Source organism: Equus przewalskii, chromosome 11 (genome assembly GCF_037783145.1).
Source record: "Equus przewalskii isolate Varuska chromosome 11, EquPr2, whole genome shotgun sequence".
NCBI lineage: Eukaryota > Metazoa > Chordata > Mammalia > Perissodactyla > Equidae > Equus > Equus przewalskii.
This window is the reverse complement of record NC_091841.1, coordinates 17297073-17303072: the sequence shown is the minus strand read 5'-3', so window position 1 is coordinate 17303072 and position 6000 is coordinate 17297073. Positions and strand designations below refer to the sequence as shown.

The 6000-nt window shown below is 37.0% G+C and overlaps 1 pseudogene; it reads left to right on the top strand.

The window, feature by feature from the left end:
- Positions 1-206: 206 nt before the first annotated feature.
- LOC103563589 (olfactory receptor 4C46-like) lies at positions 207-1121 on the top strand (annotated as a pseudogene).
- The last annotated feature ends 4879 nt before the right edge of the window (positions 1122-6000 follow it).

Genomic DNA, 6000 nt, shown 5'->3' with positions numbered 1-6000 from the left:
ATCTTTATCAGGAAGGCAATTTGAGTAACCTACAAGAACTTGAAACCTCTTTTTCTATCTCAAGAGAAATCTCATAAGAATTCACAACTCAATAGAATTCACACACATTTAATATTTATTAGAATAGATAAGTTTAATGAATTCAAGTTTACATTAATAAAGTTGTTTTCTTTTCAGGTAATGCAATTAACCATCATAAGAAACACATGGAGAATATGAGCAATGTGACAGAGTTTGTTCTACTGGGTCTCACAGAGGATCCAAAAATGCAGAAAATCATATCCACTGTGTTTTTTGTCATTTACATAGTTTCTATTGTAGGAAATGTGCTCATCGTGGTCACCATCACTGCCAGCCCATTATTGGGGTCCCCTATGTACTTTTTCCTGGTGTATCTTTCTTTTATTGATGCCTGCTATTCCTCTGTCAGTACTCCCAAACTGATCATAGATTCACTCTGTGAAAAGAAGACCATTGTGTTCAATGAGTGTATGACCCAAATATTCGGAAGACATCTTTTTGGAGGTGCTGAAATCATCCTTCTCACAGTGATGGACTATGACCGCTATGTAGCCATCTGCAAGCCCTTGCACTATACAACCATCATGAACTGAAGGGTGTGTGGCCTGCTGGTGGGAGGCATTCTTCATGCAACCATACAGATCCTCTTCATCTTCCAATTAGCCTTCTGTAGCCCTAACATCATAGATCACTTTATGTGTGATCTGAATCCTTTGCTCAATCTTGTCTGCTCTGATACCCGCACTCTAGGACTCTTCGTTTCAGCCAACAGTGGTTTCATCTGTATGTTAAACTTCCTCCTCTTGTTGGTCTCTTATGTGGTTATTCTGCATTCCCTAAGGACTCACAGCTTAGAGGCAAGGCGCAAAGCCCTCTCCACCTGTGTCTCCCACATCACAGTGGTTATCTTATTCTTTATGCCCTGCATATTTGTGTACATGAGATCTGCAGCTACTTTATCGATTGACAAAACAATTGCTGTATTCTATACTATGATAACCCCCATGTTAAATCCCTTAATCTACACTTTGAGAAATGCCCAGATGAAAAATGCCATTAGGAAATTGTGTAGTCAGAAAGCTATTCCAGGTGAGAAATAAATGTCCCTGGAGACCAAGATTGATTCAACCGAGGAAAGGGTCAAATGGATTTTTTGGATGACCTCAGCAAGGAATACTTATGGAATAAAGACAGATTAACTGCTATGACTCATAGATTCTGCATTGAGGGGAGCAGAAATGGGTTCAAGAAAATGAGAAGAATTAACCCAAAACCACTCTTTGCACATTTGGAAAAATTTACCATATTGGGGCTTAGCTTTACTAGTTTCATCCATGTATATGGATTCATAGGCTTTCCTTCCAATAAAAATATAAGAAACAATAAGACATATTGGTTTTGAGCAGTAATCTCCTCAACATTCCAAAGAGGTAGACACTGCTATTATCCCTGTTTTACATGTCAGGAAACTGACAGAAAGAAGTCAGCAAAACAGATACATTGGAGAGCCAGGAGCTAGAATCTAACTGATTTCTCAGACCATTCTGTAAGTGCTATGATACACTGTCCGGCAATGATGATTGAAAGGTAAGACAATTAAACTAGTTAGTACTTATTGGGCCCAGACTGTGTTGTGTACACTATATATTAGTTCACTATCTATAACTAAATTCGAACAATTTTTCATTAATAATCCTGCTCATTTTTATTTATCATAGTTGATGGTAATATGGTCTCTGTAACAATATGGTATCTAACTACTTTAGGGCTATAAAAAGTAATAGGCCATTGAACCTCTGAGGGGTAAGTAACAAAGATTGCACTATGTTTCCAAATTTCCTTGTAGGCTTTATAACCTTTTGGGATAGCTCATGTCACCATTCTAGGCTACTAACCCATCAGAAAGAGTGATGACTCAAATAAAAGAACAATTTAATGTTAGGCAGAAATTTCTACTTATTAAATAAGCAGTTATACTCCATAAAGTGCTTGTCTGTGTGCTAACATTAGTTAGGAGGTCATTGTAATGATTTGGGCGTGAAGAGATGGAGGACTGAACTATTGTGGTGCCAGTAAGGATGCAGAATGTGGTGGACATTGTTGCATTCAGCTCAAATCCCCTTCCCTGGGCCAGTACACCCAGGCTCCAGCTGCTGTGTGTCTAGGCAGCTAACAGCTCACAGCTCCACCCTGCTCTTGACAATAATGCCTAAGAAAATGAACGCTGTCTCACCTGGGGTATTATGCCAATCATCCCAGGGCCCAGCAGTGATCAATGACTGACTGGCATTGGGGAAAAATACTGGTCCCCGTACCTCAAGGTAGAACCAGTTCTGTAGTACAGTGTATACTCCAGAGCTCCCTTGGCTCCAGGCTGAAGCCAGACTTTCACCAGTACCACATCCTTCTTTCCGCTACCATAGTTAGATTCTCTCATCCTCTTTTCAGTATAAATCACTCTAATAAAAATATTCAACTCATGGTCTGCACCTATGGAACCAAAAATAACATGGAGAGATAGAGGAATGTACAAGAAATATTTAGAAGTTATGAAAAAGAAGTTGATAATATATGAAGATTAGAAACAGAAGAATTATGGATGAAACCTAGATTCTGGCTTAGATCACTGGATGGGTGAGGAAACTGAGAAGATGGAACAAAGAGAAGATGAGTCATCTTTGTTTAGTGCAAGAGACCTCTGGATCATTGTGGAAGTAGCTTCTCCCTTCTAGTGTGGAGGATTAACCCCACTCAAACTGAGGACAATGCAATGGCCTCCCCTGAGGTTATTGCTATGAAAGACAAAACTGATTCTTCTCAGGACTCACCCCCACCACTCTCTTTGCTTCTAGACTTAAAACTAAACACAATTTTCAACAGAACCCTAAAGGTGAGGTACAAAGTGTAACACATGGGGAAGTGCACTGCATGCCAAAAGAACTATTTGAGTTTTCTAATTTATAGAAACAGGAATCTGGAGAATATTTGTGAGAATAGAAATTAAGATATGGGATAGTAGTTGAAGGTACGTAAAGTTTTTCAGTCTAAATATATTGAATTTCACTAAGGAGAGCTTCTACATTTAACTCCAGAGCTTATCATGTTAGAAAAGGCCCAACAGCTTGCCTGAAACATGAACAACCAAAAGGTGGCCCAGAGTGTGTGAATTAGAAATGACAGACCTGCCCTGGTTTAATGTAGAGGAAGGGATTCAAGCACTTAGGGAAATTGGAATGTTAGAGTGGATATATTGTTTAGTACTTCTTCATCCTCCTTTGGAGGGTCCAGTAGACATACCTTTCACCAGGACGATGAGAAATAAATTTGCGTGGGGATCAAATACTGAGTCCCAGTATGGTACCATTCCTTGGGGTTATCAGCCTGGTGGCAGGGGGATTACATTGGACTTCTTTCATTATGAAGGAGCAGCATTTTGTCTTCAACGGCATAGACATAGATTTGCCTTAAGTGCGTACAATACTTCTTTCAAAACTACCATCAACGGACTAACAGACTACCTTACCCACCATCGTGGTATTGAATACACTATTACTTCTCAACTAGGAACTCACCTCACAGCAAATAAGGTGCAGCAATGGACTCATGCTCATGGTTTTCACTAGTCTTACCCTATTCCCCACCTGCCTGAAGCAGCTGGCCTGATCGAATGTTGAAATGGCCTTTTGAAGAGTCAGTTAGAGTAACTAACTTTTGTCAAAAATTTAATGGTATAATACAATAAGGTCACCAAAAATAATATTGAACTAAGATTAGTTATCTACTTGCTAGGTGCTGTTTCTAAGATTCACTTTTCCAGCCTGTAGCACAATATCTAATATCTTAAAACATTTTTTTTCAAGTTGATGCAAATAAGAATGTGATAAAATATTTTTCTCGGCCTGTGAGTGTAAACAGAACACTTAAGAAATATTTCTGGTAGTAAATGTGTAATTTAATAAATCCTAACAATTTTTATAGGAATTTACTAGTAATTTAATTTTTATTGTCTTATTTGATAACTCTATAATGGAATAATTTTACAGTGGGGATAATGGGAATAATTATGTATTTTATTGGTAATGCTTTAAAATATTCGATATTTTAAATATTAAAAGCTATTTATTACCATTAATTGCGTTACTTATATAACAAAGATTTTTTTAAAATTGACCTAAGTAAAAAGAGATTTTTTGGCTTATATTTTAAATGTGCGTGCCTTATTCATAGGTCAACTTTCCTTTTTCTGCCATTATCTGTCCAAATACCCTGAATTGTCTGGAAATAAATCCTCAGAAAGTGCAAACATTCTAGGCTGAAATGCTGAATATTAATTTGTCTAAAGCATATTATTCCTTGCCACGTGATCAAGCATTTTCAATGGATCATGCTAAACCAAGGTAATTGCTGTTGTATTCAAAAGCAAAGAATGGTGGAAAACTATGTAGCAAAAGAACGTCAGCTAATGACTGAAACTGTGGAAAATCAGCAAGTTCATTCATTTCTCATATTTACATTCCATGTGTTAAATACAATTAAAAACAATATCTATCATCATGGAAGTTTGTAATAGTCATCTTTAAAAGATAGATAAAAATCATTCGATAGCCCAAAAATATTTGAATTGTGCATATATTATGCCTCTTGCTAGAAATTTCATGTTTTATATGTAGAGGGAATGCTCTTCTGGGAGTTATTGAGCTTATTGATGAGGAATTAACTGACATTTGCTGTGCAAAAGTTAGTACACCTTCTACCTTTGTCTGGATCTGATGTGACAGTCATATCTGGGCCCCTAGATGTCCATTTTAAAAATAAAGAATGGTTTTACAGCAAGGTTATTTAAAAACGTCCACCTCAATGATCCTTAAAATCACTATGTTGTTTATAGTCTTGGAGGCTATTATAGATGCCCGATAGTTAGCAGTTAAAAATGTACTGTAGGGGCCAGCCTGGTGGCACAGTGGTTAAGTTTGCATGTTCTTCTTCGGCGGCCTGGGGTTTGCTGGTTCGGATCCTGGGTGTGGACATGGCACCTCTTGGCAAGCCATCCTGTGGCAGGTGTCCCATATATAAAGTAAAGGAAGATGGGCATGGATGTTAGCTCACGGCCAGTCTTCCTCAGCAAAAAGAAGAGGATTGGCCGCAGATGTTAACTCAGGGCTAATCTTCCACAAAAAAAAAAATTACTATAGGACAGCAATTGTATTTTAAATTATTATTCGTTTATCTAACTTTACAAGGATAAATTTTCAGTGTATTCTTTTTTAATTTTGAGAATAATTATCATTCACAGAGTGTTCCCCAGTTAACAGTAACTAAAACATATTGAAAAAAATTAGGGGAGTGGGGATCATTGATCTATCTTCTACTTATTGCAACTAATACCTATTCTTTGTTTATGAGGTGAAATTATGTTAATTTTTCAAATATGTTGGTTTAACCAAAACATATTGATTTAGACAGAAATATTTCATATATAGACTTTGAACAATTAAAACACAAGACTCATCCATATCTCTGATTTCAAATAGAAGGGACTCAGATCAAAAGAATCTAAGCATTTCTGTGGATTGGAAAAGAATATACTGTGAGTGTTAGAAGACAAAATTCCTGATTCTCCCTCAATCTAGGGCTACATTTAATGTGTGAAAGCTGAGGTAGATGGCAGAAGGGTGTCATGAAACACACTAATGAAAAGACTATTTTGAATCCTCATCTGAGGAGAAAAGAATACGCAAGATGATGGGTTACCAGACACCAAGTCTGCGCTTCTGAGTACTTACACACATAAAGAGTAGTGGAATATTTAGTACAAATGTGCATGCTGCAAATCTCCAATTCTAAATCATGTTGAAATAATTTTCCTTCAGTTTTACCAAAATATAACTTGCTTAAATCAGTATTCTTGCTTGATTTCTAGATCATCATTGATATGTAATCTACAATAGCTCTTAATATCCTATCTTTTAATCTGAGGGA